The following is a 23055-nucleotide window of genomic DNA, read 5'->3' on the forward strand; positions in this document are numbered from 1 at the left end:
GCTTTCTTTCAACATCTCATCTTTTGGGGCCATTTTTCTGATGTATTCCTGGGTACTCCTTGTTTCATCCATGATGGTGGCTTGGATGCATATCAAGCCTCGACCACCCTCCTTTCTGTTGGTATACAATCTTTGGGTGCTAGACTTAGGCTGGAGTCACACACAACGTCTAAAAAATCGGTACGATTTTGACGGACCACAATTGCACAAATGTTTCATGAACAGTGATCCGTTTGTCATCCGATTTTCATGCGAGGATGCGATTTTCTCGCATCTGAGCGTCCGTGTGACATCCGTTTGGCAGCCGTGTGACATCCGTCAGGCGAGATTTTGTCGGTGGCTTGCAAAATGGACATATAATGGATCACAATGACAGGCTAAAATAGAAAAGAATAGATATATACACATAGAATACATATATATATATATATACACGTCATTGAGATACACATATATATAAATATATATTTATACTTCATAGAGTTCTACATAGAACTCTGCGCAGCCTCCCTGATTTCACTGGCTGACCTGAGGTGAACTGGTGAGCGTGGGAAAAAATTCAGAAACTTTCCCATGCTCATTAGTTAATCTCCGGTCAGCTGGGGAGGCTGCGCAGGAAGAATGAATTCATTCTGGCAGTGGTTTAGAGCGGGCAGGTCGCATTAGCACTGGTCCCGTTCTAAACCACTTAACCCCTTCCGATGGATTGCAGCGGGGGACGTGACTGACCAGCGGAGAGTTAAGGATATTATTGGTTTTTTGTTCTATTTTTTTTACAGGTTGATGGTTTATTTATGGATTAGCAGAGCAATAAATCTGGTCAAAAATGTGGTGTCTTTATTTCATTAAAATAATTTTTCATTCATGTCTGTGTGTGTTTATTTAACCCTTTAATAGACTAGGGTTAATAATGGATCAGTGTCTTATTGACACCTCTCCATTATTAATCGGCTTAATGTCACCTTCCAATAGCAAGGTGACATTAACTCATTCTTATTAACCCATTAGCCACTGCAACAGGGCAATGGGAATAGAGAGGCTAAGTGCCAGAAAAGGCGCATCTTATAGATGCGCCTTTTCTGGGGTGTCTGGGGTCAGATTTTTGTAGCCAGGGTGGCCAAAAACAATGGTCCCTCTCATGGCTATTAAAATATGCCCTCACTCACTGGCTTTCCCTCTCTGGTTGCGCATTTACCACGGGAGCCCACGCAAATTTTTTCAACAAATTAACCCCTTTATTTAACACCTAGATCTCCCAAATTTTGTACACAAACCCTAATCTAATTATTAGTCAGGGACATATAAAAAACTAAATGAAATAAAATGGTTTACTGTATGTAAACCATGTGTCATTTCATGTCAGGTTTTAGAATGACTTCACAGAAGCCGGCAATTGATTTAGCGGCTGTTCTGCTATGTAGTACTCTATGAAATGTAAATATATATATATATATGTGTGTGTCTCAACGACATGTATATATATATATATATATATATATATATATATATTCTATGTGTCTATATCTATTCTTTTGTTTCTTTATTAAATATGTCAGTGTGAATTTTCTGGCTAGCAAAATGACTTGCTGGCTTTTGTTAAAGGACGCCGGGTGAGATTTTCTCGCAAGTCACACTTGTGGTCCGTTTGTAATTTTTTATCGCACCTATAGACTTGCATTGGCGAGTCCGATCCGATAATCGGTGACAATCGCAGCATGCTGCGATTGTATCGGCCCAAGGAAAACGGCCGTTAAAAAAATCGGATGATGGGAACTGCCCCATAGATTAACATTGGGAAGATTGCAATACAATTTTTTATCGCATTGCACTCGTCCGTTTTTGTCGCTAGTGTGACTCCAGCCTTTGGGTGGAGACCTCCATGCATTGTGAGTAGCTTTCTTGTCTTCTCATCTGCAGCTTCCATCTCTTCTTTTGTCAAGCACACAATGCCAGCAGGGTATCTGATAACTGGCAGGGCATATGTATTGATGGTGCAAATTTTATTCTCTCCATTTAGCTGGCTCTTCAGGACCTGTCTTAAGGCCCCTTTACATTTAGTGATGCACCAGCGATCCCGACCACGATACGACCCGGTCAGGATCGCTGGTGCATCGCTAAATGGTCGCTAGTGAGCTGCCACACAGGCAGATCCCACAGCGATGCAGCAGCGATACAGCGGTTGTTACTTACCTTTCAGACGCGGCGATCCTGACGTCCTCCCGTCCGCGTACACGTGTCGCTCGTCGGTGCCAGCAGGAAGCCCAGCAGGAAGCGCCCGACGAGAAATGGAGCTGCGCGATCAGCGATGGACAGCAGGGGAGTCGGTCGGAGGTAAGTATCACACATAGCGATATCGCTAGCGATATCACTGCTGCGTCACAAAATCGGGGATGCTTTAGTGATATTGTTAGCGATATCGCTATGTGTAAAATCCCTTTTACCCTTTGATGGTATTTGAATGTTGCTGCTTTCCTTGCTTCCTCATCATGGTTACCGTATCCGTGTGGGATGCTGAGGTACTTGTAGCATGTCTGTACATCTGCTATGTGCCCTGCTAGTAATTCCATTCCATCAGTCTTGATGCCTCTCTTTATTACCAACCGTCCGCATGTCTCTAGTCCGAAGGACAACCCGATGTCTTCACTGTAGATCCCTGTCAAGTGGATCAGTGAATTGATGTCTCATTCGTTTTTCTCTTACAGCTTGATGTCATTCATGTAGAAGAGGTGGCTGATGGTGCTTACATTCTTGAACTTGTATCCATAGCCAGACTCTGTAACTATCTGACTGAGGGGGTTCAAGCCTATGCAGAACAGCAATGGGGACAGTGCATCACCTTGGTATATGCCGCATTTCATGGTCACTTATGCTGGTTGTCTTGAGTTGACATCCAATGTTGTTCTCCATAGCCCCATTAAGTTTCTGAGGAAGGTTCTTAATTTCCTGTTGACATTGCACAATTCCAAGCATTCACAGATCCACATGTGTGGCATTAATAATAATAATAATAATCTTTATTTTTATATAGCGCTAACATATTCCGCAGCGCTTTACAGTTTTGCACACATTTTCATCACTGTCCCCGATGGGGCTCACAATCTAAATTCCCTATCAGTATGTCTTTGGAGTGTGGGAGGAAACCGGAGTGCCCGGAGGAAACCCACGCAAACACGGGGAGAACATACAAACTCCTTGCAGATGTTGTCCTAGGTGGGATTCGAACCCAGGACTCCAGCGCTGCAAGGCTGCAGCGCTAACCACTGAGCCACCGTGCTGCCCATTGAGTCATAGTACTTTCTGTAGTCAATCCAGGCTGTGCTGAGATTTGTCTGTCTGGATCTTGAGTCTTGAGCGACTGCTCTGTCTACTAGGATCTGGTGCTTCGAGCCTCTGGTGTTGGTTCCAATGCCTTTCTGAGCTGGATTCAGATACTGGTTCATATGGTTCTGTAGCTTGCTGGCTATGATGCCTGACAGGAGTTTCCATGTTGTTGTAAGGCAGGTTATTGAGCGGTAGTTGGATGGAACTGTTCCTTTGTGAGGATCCTTCATGATCAGCATTGTTCTTCCTTGTGTTAGCCAAGATGGGTGGTGGCCTGCCTCTAGCAGTTGGTTCATCTGCTTTGCTATGCATTCATGTACCGCTGTTAATTTCTTTAGCCAGTAGGTGTGGATCATGTCTGGCCAGGTGCTGTCCAGCTCTTCATGTTCTTGACCCACTGTTGGATGTCTGCTTCTGTAATATATATATATCTCTATCATGGGTTCAAGGTGCTCACCACATGTCTAGATAAATTCTTTGAGGTGTCTAGTTTCAAAAATGGGGTTGGGGGGGCTTTCCACTGTGTAGGAACATCAGGGGCTGTCCAAACGTGACATGACACCCGCAGACCATTCCGTCAAAGTCTGATTTCCAAAATGTCACTCCTTCCTTTCCGAGCCCTGCTGTGCACCCAAACGGTAGTTTTCCCCCACATATGGGGTATCGACGTACTCAGGAGAAATTTTACAACAGGTTTTGGGGTCTATTTTCTTCTGTTACCCTTGTGAAAAGAAAACATTCGAGGGTAAAAAACATTTTTGTGGGAAAAAAATTGATTTTTTATTTACATGGCTCTACATTATAAACTTCTATGAAGCATCTGGGGGTTCAAGGTGCTCACCACACAACTAGATAAATTCCTTTAGGGGTCCAGTTTCCAAAATGGTGTCACTTATGGTATTTTCCAGTGTTTAGGCACATCAGGTGCTCTCCAAACGCGACAGAGCATCCACTCTCAAATGGCTGTACATTTTTGCTTTCAAAAAGTCAAATGGTGCTTCATCCCTTCCGAGCCCTGCCGTTCACCCCAAGCAGTAGTTTCCCCACATATGGGGTATTGGCATACTCAGGAAAAATTGCACAACAAATTTTGTGGTCCATTTTCTCCTGCTACCCTTGTGAAAATAAAAAAATGGGGCTAAAGTATTTTTTTGTGAAAAAAAGTAAAATGTTCATTTTTTCCTTCCACCATGCTTTAATCCCTGTGGAGCACCTGAACGGTTGATACACTTCTTGAATACGACGTTGAGTACTTTGAGGGGTGTAGTTTTTAGAATGGTGTCACTTTTGGCTATTTTCTGTCATATAGGCCCACCAAAGTCACTTCAAATGTGATGTGGTCTGTAAAAAAATGGTTTTGTAAATTTTGTTGGAAAAATGAGAAATTGCCGGTCAGCGTTTAACCCTTCTAACTACCAAACAAAAAAAACTATGTTTAAAAACTGATGCAGATGTAAAGTAAACATGTGGGAATGTTATTTATTAACTATTTTGTGCGACATGACTGTCTATTTAAGGAAATAAGAATTAAAAGTTTGAAAATTGTGAAACTTTCACCAAATTTCCAGTATTTTCACAAATAAATGAAAGTCATAGCCAATAAATCTTACCACTATCATGAAGTACAATATGTTCAATGGATCAGTGGGATCCATTGAAGCGTTCCATCGTTATTACCACATAAAGTGACACTGGTCAGAATTTAAAATTTTGGCCTGGTCATGAAGGTGAAAACAGGCTTGGGGTTAACATTATTATCCTTTTCACTTTGACTAGATAATGGAACACGCGTATATTTAAACATGAAGTAGTGTACATAACTGTTTCCATATACTTATGGATCTCATTTATCAAGACTCTCTAAAAGAAATACTGTCTTTGCTGACCATAGCAACCAATCAGGGCTCAGCTTTCACTGTTTAAAGGGAATTTGTCACCTCATTTTTCAATATGAGATGTGGCCACTGCCATCAGGGGCTTATCTACAGCGCTCTGTAATACTGTAGATAAGCCCCCGATGTAACCTGAAAGATAAGAAAAACGAGTTAGATTATACTCACCCGGGGGTCCGGTCTGATGGGTGTCGCGGTCCGGTCCGGCACCTCCCATCTTCTAGCAATGACGTCCTCCTCCTTACTTCTGCCGCGGCTCCTGCGCAGGCGCACTTTATCTGCCTGTTGATGGCAGAGTAAAGTACTGCAGTGCGCAGGCGCCGAACCTCTCTTGCCTTTCCCGGATCGGATCAAGATCGGGCTGGAAAAAGATGCAGCATGCTGCGATTGCAATCAAATATCGGTTCGCATCCCGCAATAGAAGTCAATGGATGCGGAAAAAAAAATCGTACAGCACTTGCACCATGTGAATGTTGTCCTATTTTTAAGCACCGGTGTCCTATGAAAAGCTGGCAATTCATGTGAGGCTACTGTAAAATAACACTGACAGCTTACAATAGAAAAGATAGAATACATATATACGCATAGAATAGGTGTGTGTGTATACAGTCATATGTAAAAGTTTGGGCACCCCTATTAATGGTAACCTTTTTTCTTTATAACAATTTTGTTTTTTGCAACAGCTATTTCAGTTTCATATATCTAATTACTGATGGACTCAGTTATATTTCTGGATTCAAATGAGGTTTATTGTACTAACAGAAAATGTGCAATCTGCATTTAAACAAAATTTGTCCGGTGCAAAAGTATGGGCACCCTTATCATTTTCTTGATTTGAACACTCCTAACTACTTTTTACTGACTTCCTGAAGCACTAAATTGGTTTAGTAACCTCATTGAGCTTTGAACTTCATAGCTAGGTGTATCAAATCATGAGAAAAGGTATTTAAGGTGGCCACTTGCAAGTTGTTCTCCTAGTTGATTCTCCGATGAAGAGTGGCATCATGGGTTCCTCAAAACAACTCTCAAATGATCTGAAAACAAAGATTATTCAGCATAGCTTTTCAGGGGAAGGATACAAAAAGTTGTATCAGAGATTTAACCTGTCAGTTTCCACTGTGAGGAACATAGTAAGGAAATGGAAGAACACAGGTACAGTTCTTGTTAAGCCCAGAAGTGGCAGGCCAAGAAAAATACAAGAAAGGCAGAGAAGAATGGTGAGAACAGTCAAGGACAATCCACAGACCACTTCCAAAGACCAGCAGCATCATCTTGCTGCAGATGGTGTCACTGTGCATCGGTCAACAATACAGCGCACTTTGCACAAGGAGAAGCTGTATGGGACAGTGATGTGAAAGAAGCCGTTTCTGCAAGCACGCCACAAACAGAGTTGCCTGAGGTATGCAAAAGCACATTTGGACAAGCCAGTTACATTTTGGAAGAAGGTCCTGTGGACTGATGAAACATAGATTGAGTTGTTTGGTCATAAAAAAAGGCGTTATGCATGGAGGCTAAAAAACACAGCATTCCAAGAAAAACACTTGCTACCCACAGTAAAATTTGGTGGAGGTTCCATCATGCTTTGGGGCTGTGTGACCAATGCCGGCACCGGGAATCTTGTTAAAGTTGAGGGTCACATGGATTCAACTCAGTATCAGCAGATTCTTGACAATATTGTGCAAGAAACAGTGACGAAGTTGAAGTTACGCAGGGGATGGATATTTCAGCAAGACAATGATCCAAAACACCGCTCCAAATCTACTCAGGCATTCATGCAGAGGAACAATTACAATGTTCTGGAATGGCCATCCCAGTCCCCAGACCTAAATATCATTGAACATCTGTGGGATGATTTGAAGCGGGCTGTCCATGCTCGGCGACCATCAAACTTAACTGAACTGGAATTGTTTTGTAAACAGGAATGGTCACAAATACCTTCATCCAGGATCCAGGAACTCATTAATAGCTACAGGAAGCGACTAGAGGCTGTTATTTTTGCAAAAGGAGAATCTACAAAATATTAATGTCACTTTTATGTTGAGGTGCCCATACTTTTGCACCGGACAAATTTTGTTTAAATGCAGATTGCACATTTTCTGTTAGTACAATAAACTTCATTTGAATCCAGAAATATAACTGAGTCCATCAGTAATTAGATATATGAAACTGAAATAGCTGTTGCAAAAACCAAAATTGTTATAAAGAAAAAAGGTTAACATTAATAGGGGTGCCCAAACTTTTACATATGACTGTATATATATACACATATATACTATATATAAATATATATATACTGTATATATATATATGTCAGTGACACACACACACATATATATATATATTTATATATATATATATACTGCTCAAAAAAATAAAGGGAACACTATTCCATTTGCAACAGGCTGTATGTGTTCCCTTTGTTTCTTTGCGCAGTATTTATATATTTTTATATTGCATAGAGAGATAGATAGAATAGCCGGTAATTCATTTGTCGGCTTCTGTAAAATCACTGCAGGAGCCGAAAGGATAGAAGACATGGATTACATACACTAAATAGATGCAGAATAGGTAGATATATACATGTCAGTGACCAATACAATTGGTAGTGTGTGTGTGCAAATTAGGGGACATGTATGTAATTAATAAAAGATTCTTTTTGGAGGTAAAAATGGTGTGGGCTCCCACCCAATTTTTAAAACCAGAAAAGGGAAAGCAAGCCACTAGGGGCAGATATTAATAGCCTATGATGGGACCAAGGTTATTGGCCTCCCTGGCTAAAAACATCTGCCCCCCGCCACCCCAGAAACGTGCCTCTCTCCGGCACTTAGCCTCTCTCTTAGCCTAGTTGTGGGGTTGATCTCACTTTTGTATTGTTAGGCAACATCATGCCCACAGCTTAGTAATAGAGAGGTGTCAATAAGACACCTATCCATTACTAATCCAATAGTTGTTAAGGGATTAAATAAAGACAGCCAGAAAAAAGTATTTTCATGAAATAAAACACTACACAGTTTCCCATCTGTATCATACAGCTAATCGATGTGACGCTCTCGATCTCCTGTAAAAAATAGAAAATAACAAACCAACAATGTACCATACCTTTCCATCGGTGTGTCCAATGCTGCAATCCATATCTGGGGTATATACAGTTTACAACCAAGATGGTGCCAAGATGCGACCGTCCCAGCTGTAAACCACTGATGAATGAGGAAATGCGCACAGCTTCAGTGACTATCTATCTAATATATGTGTGTGTGTGTGTGTTTTGAAGAATATTTAGTTTGAAAATGATGTGTAAATGACATAGAGAAGTGCTGTATGTAAAAGCTCATGTTAAAAATCGCATTGCAGTCTGATAGCAATAGCACTGCATTCTGATGTAAATCGGATACTAGGTGTGAAAAATCAGATTGTACTCGCATAAAAAACACATGACACTTGCATTATACTCTTCCGACTCTCCTGCATCAAAATCGGACCGATTTTTAAATCGCTAGTGTGTCTCCAGCCTAAGGGTGGACTTATGTATGGACTAATTTTATATTATAAAACAATCTACCACAAAATACACATGTCCTACATTGTGGATTTTCATGTGGATTTAACATAAACTAAAGCCATCACCTTTACCGTCTCTTTTACAGGCAGAGCGAAGTACGCCTGCGCAGGAGCGAGATTAGGGGCGGTAAGTGGATGAAGTAGGATGCGTCATCCACATGAAGCAGGGCAGCAGGACTCAGATTGCGGGGAAAGACGAGGCACCGAGCAAGACCAGTGACGCCCATCGGAACAGACCACACCATATTGGGAATTATAAAAGGTATTTTTTGGGATGTGGTTAGGGGCTTATAGGCAGGTTGCTAGACTACTGTGAAGAAGGCGCTAAATGTGGTGGCCTTAGTTTACATTGAGAAAACCCAGTGACAGGTTCCCTTTAAAAGCCATGGATTTGTTGCAAATTTTACTCTTTGCAACTTGTGAAGTCTGGAGCAAGACCGTAACATATCCACATCTGAATCCACATTAAAATCCACATGAAAATTTTGTGATGGATTTACCAATGGTGTAAAATTCTGCTACATATGAGTTCACCCTAAACACACGAGTATGAGGGAAATAAATATGAAAAAAAAAATCATTTTCGCACAAAACACCACCATGTCCAGATCACAGTGATAGGATCATAAATCAACCATCTAAGTGGTGTGCAGTACACAATCACCTCCAGTGCGCACTCGTGATGCCATTTCCACCCTAGCTCTCATTCCTCTATTAGTATTTTTTAATAAAATAGTCGGATCATTGCCTTATGACAGAAATCCTTTTGATTAATTAACACTTGATGTGCCAGGAACCATGTGTGAGTGACATTGTCTGAGAGCAGCTTGAGACACAGATCAAACCTCACACTGAAATAGGGAGGATGTTACGGGTAATTACGAATACGCTGAAGACCCCTAAAATAAGCAGCCAGGTTTATTGCAGGTAATTGCTGTTGTAGGTTATCATATCACACATTTGTGCAAGGTTAGTAAATTAATTAGTGTTCAAGGATATCAGCATAAACTGTAAAGCAGTGAAGAGGCGGCATCCCTAAACTCATGAAGATAAATAAGGCTAGTGTATTATATCCGATGTTGGCCAAAGGAGTGTGCGACTTATGCATCACATAGGGCTCATCACTTACCCCTGCCAGAGATAGCTTGGCAACAGAAGTTTGCACCTCCATGAATTTTATAGCACAAATATTAAATATTTTATGTATATCAGTTTTGCACAGTACAGTGATGGTATTCTTATTTGTGCATCTGGTTATATTTAGGCTTTGTATGCTAGGGCTATTCATACAATGTTAGAGCCTTCTTGTGGAGCTGGGGAAGGAAGGAATTTAATTTAATCACACTCATATGGGTAATAAGTTAATAACTGTAGTAAATTTAAATGACTGCTATCTAGCAAAGATTCCTATCCTAAATTGAACAGGACAGATGCCTGTAAGCATTTGCACTATTGCAGTAGGAAGCTCTGCTGCTGTGACCTCAAAAAAGCTTTGTTGAACATGGCATAGGTGATGTCCAGGTGTATGCAGATGCTCAGCATTCAAAAAGACAGGGTAGATGGCAGTATGGGCAGACTCTACTTACCTCACCACTCCTGATATCTCCAGTATTAGATCAGAAAGATAGGGTGGACCAATGTAAGCAGCCTCTTCTTACTTTAGCAACCCTGGTATCTTCCATATTCAATCAAATAAACAGGGTGGACAGCAGTGTGAGCAGTCTCTTCTTACCTCGGCACTCCTGGTATCTCCAGTATTATGTCAGAAAGATAGGGTGGACCACAGTGTGAGCATCCTCTTCTTACTTCAGAAACCCTGGTATCTTCCATATTCAATCAAATAGACAGGGTGGACAGCAGTGTGAGCAGTCTCTTCTTACCTCGGCACTCCTGGTATCTCCAGTATTATGTCAGAGAGATAGGGTGGACCACAGTGTGAGCATCCTCTTCTTACTTCAGAAACCCTGGTATCTTCCACGTTCAATCAAATAGACAGAGTGGACAGCAGTGTGAGCCTCTTCTTACTTCAATACCCCTGCTATCTTCAGTTTTAGACAATATAGACAGGTGGACAGCAGCATGAGCAGCCTCTTCTTACCTCAAAACTCCTGCTATCTTCAGTTTAACACCATATAGACAGTGTGAACAGCAGTGTGAGTAGCCTCTTCTTACCTCAGTTAACCTGATATCTTCAGTATTAGATCCTATAAACATGGTGGACAGCAGTGTGAGGAGCCTTTTCTTATCTCATCACCCCTGGTATCTCCACTATTAAATCAGAAAAATGGGGTGAACAGCAGTGTTGGCAGTCTCTTCTTACCTTAGCAGCCTGGTATCTACAGTACTAAATTAGAAAGAATTAGGTGGACAACAGTGTGAACTGCCTCTTCTTACCTCAGCACCTCTTGCATCTACAGTATTAGATGAGAAAGACAGGGCAAATAGCAGTGTGACCATTCTCTTATCTCAGCACCATCGTATCTCAAGTATTAGATTAGAGAGACAGGGTGTACAACAGAGTGAGCAGCCTCTTCTTAACTCAGCACACCAGGTATATTCAATATTAGATCAGAAATATAGGGTGGACAACAGTGTGAGCAGTCTCTTTTTACCTCAGCATCTCTTATATCTCCAGTGCAAGATGTGAAAACAGGACAGATAGCAGTCTGGCATCTCCAGTATTATATGAGACAGAGAGGGTGAACAGCAGTGTGAGCAGTTTCTTTTTACCTCAGCATGCCTGGTTGTCCAGTACTAGATCAAGTAGACAGGATGTACAGCAGTGTGAGCAGACTCTTCTTACCTCAGCACCCCTGGTACCTCCAGTATTATATGAGGCAGACAGGGAGGACAGTAGTGTGAGCAGCCTCTTTTTACCTCTAGTATTAGATCAGGATATTCATTGAACACATATCTTCCTACCAAAGAAGAACATATTGTGAGATATGTGTTGCAAAGGTTGCGTTCCTGTATGATGTGAAAGCCATAAGTGTTTCTCCAACATTATATGTGCTGAGAGCAATCCAGTCTCTATATGGGCTTGGCTTTCATGGTGGGTAGGTCAGAGATGGGCGGGATGCCTACCCACCATATCTACACCTCCAGGGTGTGGTTGGAGGGAGTTAAATGTCCAACCAGTTTTTTTTTTTCTCTGTCTGTGTTGTGTGGAGAAAAGGAAGCTGAAGATCCTGAGAGACCTGCCACATGTGATGTCCCAGAAATACTGGGCAGGACTGTGTATGAATTGTTTACTTTCTTTTGAGACAGAAAGGCCTTTTTCTGTTACCAGTTTGGGTTTATGAAGTAATAAACCATCCAAAATACAAGATACAATTGTGGGCGCACTCAGCTATGCATGATAGCAACATCAGTGATATGGCCAGGTGCCGCTGCAGTGGAATAATGACAATAGAAAAAGGAAAAGAAAAAGCACCACTGCAAAAAAAAGCACACACTGCACCAATTAAAGTGACGACTGAAATAAGTAATTTTTATTGATACAAAAGAGTTATACACAATAAAAACATGATAAAATCACAAAACTAAGGCATCCATGGTACCTAAAATGCATATCAATACAACTGTATGTATAAGTACATATATTGTGAGCATATAATCCAGCGATACTATAGCACTATAGCAGTATACCTCCCTATTCCCAGACTATGAGGACTAAATAACCCTAAACAAAGCCCAGCCCATAATATAGCAACCACAAACAAAAATCCATGTTATATAGTTTTCATGCTAGGACCCTAATAAGCCCAGATATTGGGTAATGGTCCTGGGTATGGCATCCGTGTATCTTTATTTCCATTGCGACTATTGATTGTCTTGGTGGCAGTTTTAGATATTGTTTTGCCTTACTACGTGTCCTGGCACCACTGACATGTGGAGTTAACTTCTCTTTCCCCTTCTCCTTGCTATCTGGGCTTATTAGGGTCCTAGCATGAAAACTATATAGCATGGATTTTTGTTTGTGGTTGCTTTATTATGGGCTGGGCTTTGTTTAGGGTTATTTAGTCCTCATGAGCCTGGGAATAGGGAGGTATACTGCTATAGTGTCGCTGGATTATATGCTCATATTATATGTACTTATACGTATGACATTTTTGTATTGATATGCATTTTAGGTACCATGGATGCCATAGTTTTGTGATTTTATCATGTTTTTATTGTGTATAACTCTTTTGTATCAATAAAAATTACTTATTTCAGTCGTCACTTTAATTGGTGCAGTGTGCGCTTTTTTTGCAATGGTGTTTCTTCTTTTCCTTTTTCTGTAATAAATCATCCAGAGACTTTAACCAAACATGGTCCTGTGTCTACATCGAGGATCAGCTAAGGCTAGTTTCACACTAGCGTTCTCGGGCGCAGCGCAGGGCCGCCGCTAAGCCCCGTCCCCGGCCGCACCCCCTCCGGTCAGTTCCTCCTCTGATCGCATGACGCTACATGTGATCAGTGTACCCTATATTTAGCATTGGGTACGCTGACCGTGCACTGGTCGTGAGCTGGTATGGTTTTGCTGGCGCTGCGCCCAGCGCACAAAAACGCGCTGTGTTGCATTTTTGTGCGCTGGGCGCAGCGCCAGCAAAATCATACCAGCGTACGACCAGCGCACGGTCAGCGTACCTAATGCTAAATATAGGGTACATTGATCGCATGCAGCATCATGCGATCAGAGGAGGAACTGACTGGAGGGGGCGCGGCCAGGGGCGGGGCTTAGTGGCGGCCCTGCGCTGCGCCCGAGAACGCTAGTGTGAAACTAGGCTAAGTGAACTGTCCTTCCACAATACTCACAAGCCCTTATCCTACAGTCTAGGACAAGTTTATTTTAGTGTAACAAGATGTCAACCATTTTAATTTACTAAAATAATTAGCTCCCTAAATTAAAGAAAAACTGATTAGCTAAATAAAGGTATTTAGTAATTTATTTAAATTTTATTTAATTTTTTTCTATTACTGGAGTAACCCATTAAAGTGGTATCTCTACCTAGCCACTGGAAAGTTGACAAATGTTTGATTGGTGTGTGTTTGACTACTAAGACTCCCCAAAGATTGCCAAAATGATTGGTTATCTTCACCTCCTCTCTGCAAAACGGAGTCTTTAAAGGGAGCCTGTCACATTCCAAAATCAATATTAACCTGCAGATAGGAGGTTAGTCTGCAGGTTAATTGTATTCCAAAGCTGTCCAGACCAGCTGCTGTAGTGAAAGCCAGGCTGCTGGGATGAAATGAACTTTATTCCTCCTGGCAGTAGGAGGTGTTGCAGTTACGGCTTCTGTTACCACTCAATACATAGTGAACGGGGGCTGTGACTACACCCCGGTACTGACTGACAGCTGGCACAGCAATGTATCAGTACAGTGTTGGCTGAATGTCAGTGCCGGGGCGAGGTTACAGCCTCTCACTATGTACAGAGTGGTGACTGAAGCGCACCAGTCACACCTACATCACTGACAGCCAGAAGCTGCCGGGAAGGATAAAATTAATTTCTTCCTGATTAAGGAGGCTGGGCAGCTTTGCAATTCTAATAACCTGCAGATTAACCCCATATGTGCAGGTTCATAGCATTTTGAAATGTCATAAGATTCCTTTAGGCCCCCTTCACACGTCCGTTTTTTGTGTCCGTATGCAGTCTATTTCTTAAGGACCGTAAATACGGACACAAGCATATCCATTGCATTCAATGGTGGTGCGCACATGTCAAGTTTTTCACACAAACTGTATGTCAGTGAGAAATACTCGTACACATTTACACACACTATGGACAAAATGTTTACTGCACACATGCACACTGATGACACACCAATGAAATTTTCTCACGGTGCTAGCAGTGATGTCATGCAGGTTACCGCAGTTCATTAGATAGCTCACACTGAACTGACCGTAGGACATGCAGTAACCTCAATGACGTTACTGTTCATCACTGAAGCTGCGCCCCGAGCTCAGTGTCTACTGGATTCACGACTGAGCAGTCGCATCATGCTACCACTTAGCCATGCAATCCATATGAAGCAGAGTAGGGCTCTTCATGGGACAAATGGATTGTCGTCTTACAGGTGACGAATATGGTGCTTTATTATTTTTAATCTTACAATAATAAATGGGAAAAAGAGGATGGGAAGTGTTTATTTTAATTAAAGGACTTTTTCCTGTGTCTTTATTACAGTGCATTTGACTAGCTGGTTAGTAATGGGAAAGTCATAGATGCTTCTCCATTACTAGCCCCTGGGCTTGAGGTCAGCGGCCATAAAACAGATGACATAAGCCCCAACCGTATTAACTGACTTGCTACCATACCAGGGCAAGTGGGAATAACTGAGGCTAAGCACCAGATTGGCGCATCTTATGGATGCGCCATTTCGGAGGTGGCTGAGGGCTGATATTTTTAGCCTGTAAGGAGGGCCAATATCCATGTCCCCTTCCTTTTCTATTAATATAAGCCCACAGTTGTCTGTTTAACCTTTGCTGGTTAGAAATTATAGGGGGGCCATAAACTAACCAGTAAAAGCTCACCAAACAGCTGTGAGCTGTTATTAACAGTCTAGGAACTTTTAGGGCTATTGGCCCCTTTCCCAGAATAGTAACATCAGCCCCCAGCAGTCGGCTTTCCCTCTGCTGGTTATGAATATTACGGGAGATCCCATACCATTTTTGTGTTTAAATTCATTTATTTAAAAGTAAAAAAAAAAGCAAGTACAGAAAAAAACCCACACAGACAGCACACAAACACATGGATGTCACATACGTACACACTCCTGGCACACAGGCACGGACCTCGCCATTACTGTTTTTCCCAGTACCAAAATCACCAGGACATGTGAAGAAGGCCTAATGGAATGGCAGTAGAACACACGTGCCGCTGCTCCTTTCAAAGTCTACAGGACTGACTGAGTCTACTAAGTACAATGCTTTATACTGTATAATCCTGGGCCTACCATAACCAACCAGCTCAGGAATCAGGAGTATACTAACTTGGAATTGATCAGTAGTTTATTCTATATTACCCAACAACCATGCTCCTTCTATTATCCAGGTGGACAAAGCATTCTTTAGCAACTCCTTATAGGAACAGTATTTTTTAAAGCATTTGGCCTTCTGATTTCCCGATCTTAAAAGTTAAAATCCTGCAACACAAGCTGATTTAATATATATATATGTAAATACATTTTCTACTTGTTGCGTTTTTCATTTGTTTAGTGACAGCAATTCCTTCCATCTTAAATAAGTGAAAGTGCTTATCACCATGGAAGATAACACTCAAGACTGCTTGACAGCTGCTGCAAACCATCAACGCTACTTCAGTGGTTTGAGTTTTTTGTGAATGGTGAGAAAAGAAAGTTGAAGAAGGTTGTGGGAGCTGTGAAATAGTCTTACAATTTAAAAGCCGAATATAACATGATGTTCATTTAAACACTCATACATTTATGCTAGCAGACAGCTACAGACTTATTTTTTAATAAACACCAACTTACAACTATCTTTAAGTTTTAGTTAATTGAAATCTTCAGTTTCACTGCAGGTTGTAAAGTGAGATGTTGTAAATGGATTGCTGGTTGTACTGACATCTAATGGTGAATATGAAAATTGCAATAGTTCATAATTTACTTTTACATTGATGATCAGAACAAACTGTGATGAAAAATATCATCCAACCTAATAAATGCCAGATTATCAAATATTCTGGATAATTATACTTTTATAAAAAAAAGTAGATAAAACTACCTTGTAATAGTTAATCAAGACAGAAATAAAACGATAATACAAAATCTGTCACTAATTATTTAACCAGTTTTTTACTGAGACAAATTACAATTTAACAGAATTTTTCTATTATCAGATGCCAGATTAAGGGAAGATCACTGTATATTCCCTTAGATATTGTTCACTTAGAGCATATGATAAACTATTTTAAGCTATCATACAGTCCTGTTTGTATTTTTTAAATGTTAAATAATAATAAAATGTGTACTTTCTGGTCTACTGTTATGAAATTTCAGAAAGTCACAATTTTCAATATTGTGACTTTCATACTTCACTTTTCTCTAAGGAACTCTTGTTGCTGGATTTTAGGATTTTATTATTTCGCATTGTGAATATTGAAACCTAAAGAAGTATTTCCTGGATTCTCTCATTTATCTTTAGTTCCGGGACTTTTCTTTTTGTTTTTCCATTCTTGCTGGAATAATTGTTATGCTGCTGCTTATGGATTTTTGCTGCCATTCTCCAGGGAACAAGCAAGATAAATTGAGAATTATTGGTGGGAAGCCGAATTTACAGGGGTTTAGAGATCTCAATTCTATTAGCAGGCAGAAGCCTATTACTTCCAACCTTTCTTTACAGCAGTATATCGTATATCTTCTGTGATTAAAACAGATTCTAGCTGGCACTGTGGTTCAGGGGTTGGCCTTATTGTCGTGTAGGGTTCGAACAGCAATATAAGCTCGCCATGGCTTTCAACCAAAACTGGCCAGTGCCTTCCACATACATGTCTCTTATTTAGGATATAGCTTAATAATTCTGGTATGGTAAGGGTAGGACTTGATGAAGTAATGTATATATTTGTCTACATATACTTACTTTTCATCCTTTTTTTTAGAATCTTTTTTCCTTTCATCACAGGAAAATCACAATTATCTCAATTACCTAAATGTTCTCTAGTAAGAAAAAAGTGACCACCAACATGGGAAAATGGCATTTATTGCTACAATTGTGAATTGTGACAGTATTGAATATTTTGTGATTGTCGTGTGTGAGTTGGGGTTTTATACTGTGGTTTTAGCGTCTCTCGTGGGTGAACCCATGTCAATATGGATCCCTAACCTTAATTATTACTAACTTTCTAATATCTGGAAAGAGAAAAGAGGTGTGTAGAGTGGACGCGATCAACCCCAAAATCATCAAAAAATAGCATAATATTGTCAAAAATGGTAAATTTTTATTTGGCATACAAAAGAAAAAAAACACACAAGTGACAAGAATAAGATTAAAACCAATTAAAAAGGCCAAAACAAATTAGCCATACATGACACTCCAAAAAGTCAGGTTCTGGAATAGGAACCTGACGTTTACCCCCTCCAATATGCTGGGCAAAGACCTGCAAAACAATGATGTATGAAAATACAAATGCATGTGTAGAAAGAGACCTATTTAAACCATATGCTAGATATAATAATATAGGATAACAAGGCATGGAATACACAAAGCGCATACAATTTGCATAACAGGGAGACTTGGACAAATGAACCTGGTTACAAATAACCACAAATAACCATAAAAACAAGAACCCTTGTTATTGAGATAGTAGTTTACACAAAAAGGTTCAGACCCAATACATGGTTTGCAGTTCCCAAAGAAGGCTATCTGAGTAATCCATAAAATATGGTGCCTCCAAAGAAACAATGAAGCCTCCAAGTATACATGATCACATGCAGAGTGAAGGATATATACACAAAAAAATTCACTATGATCTCAAACGAAGGCTAGAAATGTCTCTAAAATAAGAGACATGCAAATGCACAAAATGCCTATAAATTACAGACCCATTAACAGTGAGTCATGTAAAGGTCTTAAAGTGAGGCCAAATACCCGCAGGGTCTAGTAACAGGAGGGGGATTGACACCCCATGCGTATCGCCACCTCTGACGTGGCTTCCTCAGGGGAAATGGAGCTGTACTCCAGTCACAGGCGGCATCCTTTTTATATGCCATAAGATTAAAATAGATTACTTACATATGGTATGCTAGTGCGGCGCTCGTGGAGCTGGCGTCCGGAAGTGACAAATGCGCAGGCGCCAAGGTTCAATCGAAACCGAAACCTAAGAGTCAGGGGACGGCACAGGCGCAGTTTGAGTGAATGCCGTGTAGATATGACTGCGCATGTGTGGGAAAAAAGGCACCCACAGCTGGTTCAATAACTAAGGAGCTGGCATCCAGAAAGAGCAAGTGCGCAGGCGCCGAAGGTGGATCAGGACCGGAGCCTGAAAGTCAAATGCGGCGCAGGCGCGGTAATGAATGGGTGCGCAAACAAGCAATACCGCGCATATGTAAAAGAGACAGACACCCTATAATGGCATGTAGCCAATAATGAAGCATCGAATAGATGGCACTGGCGCAGTAAGGATCAAAACCTGGCGGACATGACCACACTGATAGGATGAAACGTACAAATAACCTGTGATAAATGATGACGGGGGGTTAAATAGTATGCATGCGCCATAGATTGGCCTTTTTAATTGGTTTTAATCTTATTCTTGTCACTTGTGTGTTTTTTCTTTTGTATGCCAAATAAAAACTTACCATTTATGACAATATTATGCTATTTTTTGATGATTTGGGGTTGATCGCGTCCACTCTACACACCTCTTTTCTCTTTCCGTGTACTGCTTTTTCAGGTGTGTGGATAGCAGTCCCCTATAGATAGTTTGTAGTGCCCTCAAGCTTTTTTGCTCAACTTTCTAATATCTATCTCTCATCTATCTATCTATCTATCTATCTATCTATCCTATATCTATCATCTATCCCATATCTATCTATTATCTATGTATATCTATCTATCTATTATCAATCTATCTCATATCTCTCAACAATTTATCTATCTCATAGATAGATAATAGATAGATAATAGCTATCTATCTATCTATCTATCTATCCCATATCTATTATCTATCTATCATCTATCCCATATCTATCTATCTATCTATCTCATATCTATCTATCTATCTATCTATCTATCTAGATAGCTATTTGTCATCTATATATCTATCTATATATTATCATCTATCTATATCTATCTATCTATCATCTATCTATTATCTATCTATCTATTAGCTATCTATCTACCATCTATCTGTCTCTATGTATCTCATGTCTATCTCACATCTATCTTATATCTGTATATGTATCTTTGCACCAACATAACAAATTGGATGGCAATTAAATCTATAGAAATGGGGCATGTGCATTTTTGTTTATATTATGTGACATAGGGGCTATTATCTATTTTTCTTAACTATTATATGCTCTATTGGATTATTTTCTATATTGCACTTTTTTGTATTTAGTTACCAATAGCAACTCTGTGATTTCTTTGGCTCTCTGACAGTATAGAATGAGCACAGCTTTACTAGTGCGCTGTCACTGGCGCTTCATTCCTGTTAAACCTATGTATCTAAAAGCAGAATACCCTCCTGGCATTCAAACAAATGAGACCTACATTAGATATCACTTAAGTAATACGTACTCTGGGAGAGCAATGTGTACATGATGTACATTTTTGTAGCTCCCTGGCCTATAGGATGTACCACCTGGGGTAGGAATGTTACTGGTCAGAGGTTTTCTGTGGCTAGTCAATTCTCATATATGTGGTAATCACCATCGTTTTGCTTCTGTTTTGTCTCCTTATTCAACTGAGATTCACCAGTTCTAGACTATCCAACAGTGACCTCACCTTTAAGTTATCCCTGCCTCACGTTGATTGACCTTGTTGAACCTCACGTTATCTCAGTGCGTCCTCTAAGAATCCCTTTAGTCTCATCACCATCCTAGTCACAAAGAAATTTTCTTTGGTGACAATCAGTGTGTGCAAATAGGCAACATGGCCAATTCCATCTGACCCAATAGTGAGCTAAACCGCTATAAAGGTAATGAGTCCAGTCCACATTGTTGCTGTTACTTACTGTAGACTATATATTTGTATGTAAATGAGAATTATCTGATTCATGAATTATCAGAACAGTCATCTGACGAGCTTGAATTGGCCTTACTTGACTAGAATTTCAAACCCAAACGTTATAGCTCTTTGGGTTCAACATAGGATAGTTCTTAATTTGGCCCATATCAGCTCATTCAAGTCTTAAAATAGACTAAACAACCAGGCCAGTTCCTTACTGGGTTTTATCTCCATCTCTGCAATAGATATTATCTGCCTATTTTAGCTTTATGTTCCTCTTAGAGACTTAGGTGCCAATTCCACTTGTAATACAGCCAATTCTTGACCCTTGCCAGATTCTGTTCTTCAATGGTTGAATCTCATAGTCATTCATAAAGGTATTTTGTCCTGTCATTTAATATATTATTACTCCATGTTGTTTCAGAATTTCACTGGCTTTTTGCTGTTCCACATTGGACTGTTTTTCTTTCAAACTTGACCTTCACTATAATCCAAACTTCTCAAATCCGCCATTACCCTCCAATGTGTGGTTAATTCTAACACAATTTTGGTCTTTCTTGCATCCGATTTTAATTAATCTTTTGCTTCTTTTACTCTTTACTATAGACAGTGTTGTCTCCATATTCAATCCGTGTCTTAGACAATGTTGTTCTTTCTTGATGCAAAATATCTTCGGTAATAAATCCTTCTACTCATCAGCTTTAAACATTTTGCCCTACTTTTGACTAGTCCGTGTCTTAGGAAGGGATCTCTTTGTATCCCTGTCTTAGATGTCTCTACTTACCACTCTGTTCCTTTCATGTACTAGTTCTGTCCTTGTATTTTTGTGTTCTTTGAACTAGCATCATTTGCATTTTTTTGTTTTCTTTGTAACAAAGTACTGATGGGGAGAAGAAGCGCAAATGGGAATTTATTCACCTCATTGTAAACACAACAATGTCCAAACCATAATAGAATATCAGTCCTTCTCCTTTGGGAAGGTGGCTTTTTATATCATTGAGAACATTGAATTAGGAGATGGAAGATATAAGAGTAGACTGTTCTGTACTTTCTTTTTCATGAATTTTACATTTATTTTTTTCTTCTGGTGTCATTACATTTTATAGTACATTAACAGACTTACGGTATCCCCTTCAAAATAAAGTTTTATTTTAATGCTCACTTTTTAATAATTCTGTCTTTGAAATTTTAAAATCCCCTTTAATGTTGGTGGTGGTCACATATTTTCCATGTTTTTGATTTTTTTTTCTACCATGATTGGATTAGACAGTTGTCATAATTTTTTTCATTCCATGACGTGACCAGCAATGTAATTGTTGAAAAAAAGGACTGTCCAAAAACAAATTAATGTTACATATTACAGTGATAGAGGGTTGTCTGAAAACGTTTGAAAAATGTTAATAAAAAAAATAAAAAATTGTCTGGAACTGAGAATTGTCATCTGGATCACGTCTCTTTCTAACCTCAATGATCATGTTCCCTGTCTTCAAGAACTAGAATCGTCCACTGGAACTTCTAAACATCCGCCTATGTCTTCTCAAATTACAGTTTGTAGGTAGTTTGATTTCCATAATGTCCTACATTTGATGACTAGCTGTCAATTTTCCAAATGTTCAAAAAATTTTCTCAAGATACCCAGATTTGGAATATTGTCTTTTTATCATCCTCCACTCCAACTTCTTTGACGGCTGCAGCAATATATACTCAGTCCCATCTTCTTCCCTGTCATCCCTAAAATATCACTTGATTAATCTGAAGAAAATCTAAGATGTTCTTGACTGCTCCTCAAGAGTTCTTGACCACATATTTTCTAGATAATTTACCTCTCTTCTTCTCTAGGCGAGATTTCTTTCCTACCATGTATTTCCAACCATGTGCTAACTGTCTACCTTTCATTAGGCAGCTAGTTTTTCACTTCCTCTGGGTAAACTCATTTTCCCTGCTCCACTGAGCTATCGCACCCTTGTCTGTGGGTGATTTAACGTTTAAACTTTGGAGACGGGATAAGCGCTGTCCCTAAGGCGTTCTATTTAATAAGTCACCATTGTGACCATTGTTCTTTCTCCTAAAAAATCTGCATCAGTCAATGTTTGGATAGTAATAGGAATAGGATAATAAGAACATGTAAGCTTACGGGGACCGCAGAACAAGAACCTTTAATACAGTATGACGGCCACAATGTAGCTGCCCCGTGTAGTTCATGGCCGACTTCGTTAATCTACATTACTCATTTTCCCTCTAGGGTAGCTTGTTTTTTCATGCTAATTAATTCTGATAGTGCCAATCAGGAAGCTTCTCAAGTGAAGATTGTGCCGAACTTCTAGAATAGAGGGAAATTCTAGTGAAAATAACCCATTAGGAATCTTTAAAAATCTTTCTGCACTCCTTGCTGTTTTCTTTTCTTCCTCTCACAAAATTCTGTACAATAGCCATCACTTAATTTACTTTAGAAGTCTAATACGGAAAACCTCATATAACCCTATAGAAAATCCACAGCTTAGCACAGATTTCATATGAATATTTTCAGTTTTTTCAAGTTCCCAGTGGAAAGAAAGTGAAGAGAAAAAGCTTCTAGTGTGACAAATGCACAGTGCGGTGCTCATTTTATATG

The 23055-nt window shown here is 39.9% G+C and overlaps 1 protein-coding gene across 1 annotated transcript in view; it reads right to left on the reverse strand.

Moving 5' to 3' along the window:
- The window catches only part of C1QL1 (complement C1q like 1), a 137323-nt gene that overhangs the window by 112636 nt on the left and 1632 nt on the right, over window positions 1–23055 (reverse strand). The gene's annotated exons all lie outside the window — the stretch shown is intronic.

Source organism: Dendrobates tinctorius, unplaced genomic scaffold (genome assembly GCF_039654945.1).
Source record: "Dendrobates tinctorius isolate UK_male_01 unplaced genomic scaffold, ASM3965494v1 ptg000032l, whole genome shotgun sequence".
Lineage (NCBI taxonomy): Eukaryota > Metazoa > Chordata > Amphibia > Anura > Dendrobatidae > Dendrobates > Dendrobates tinctorius.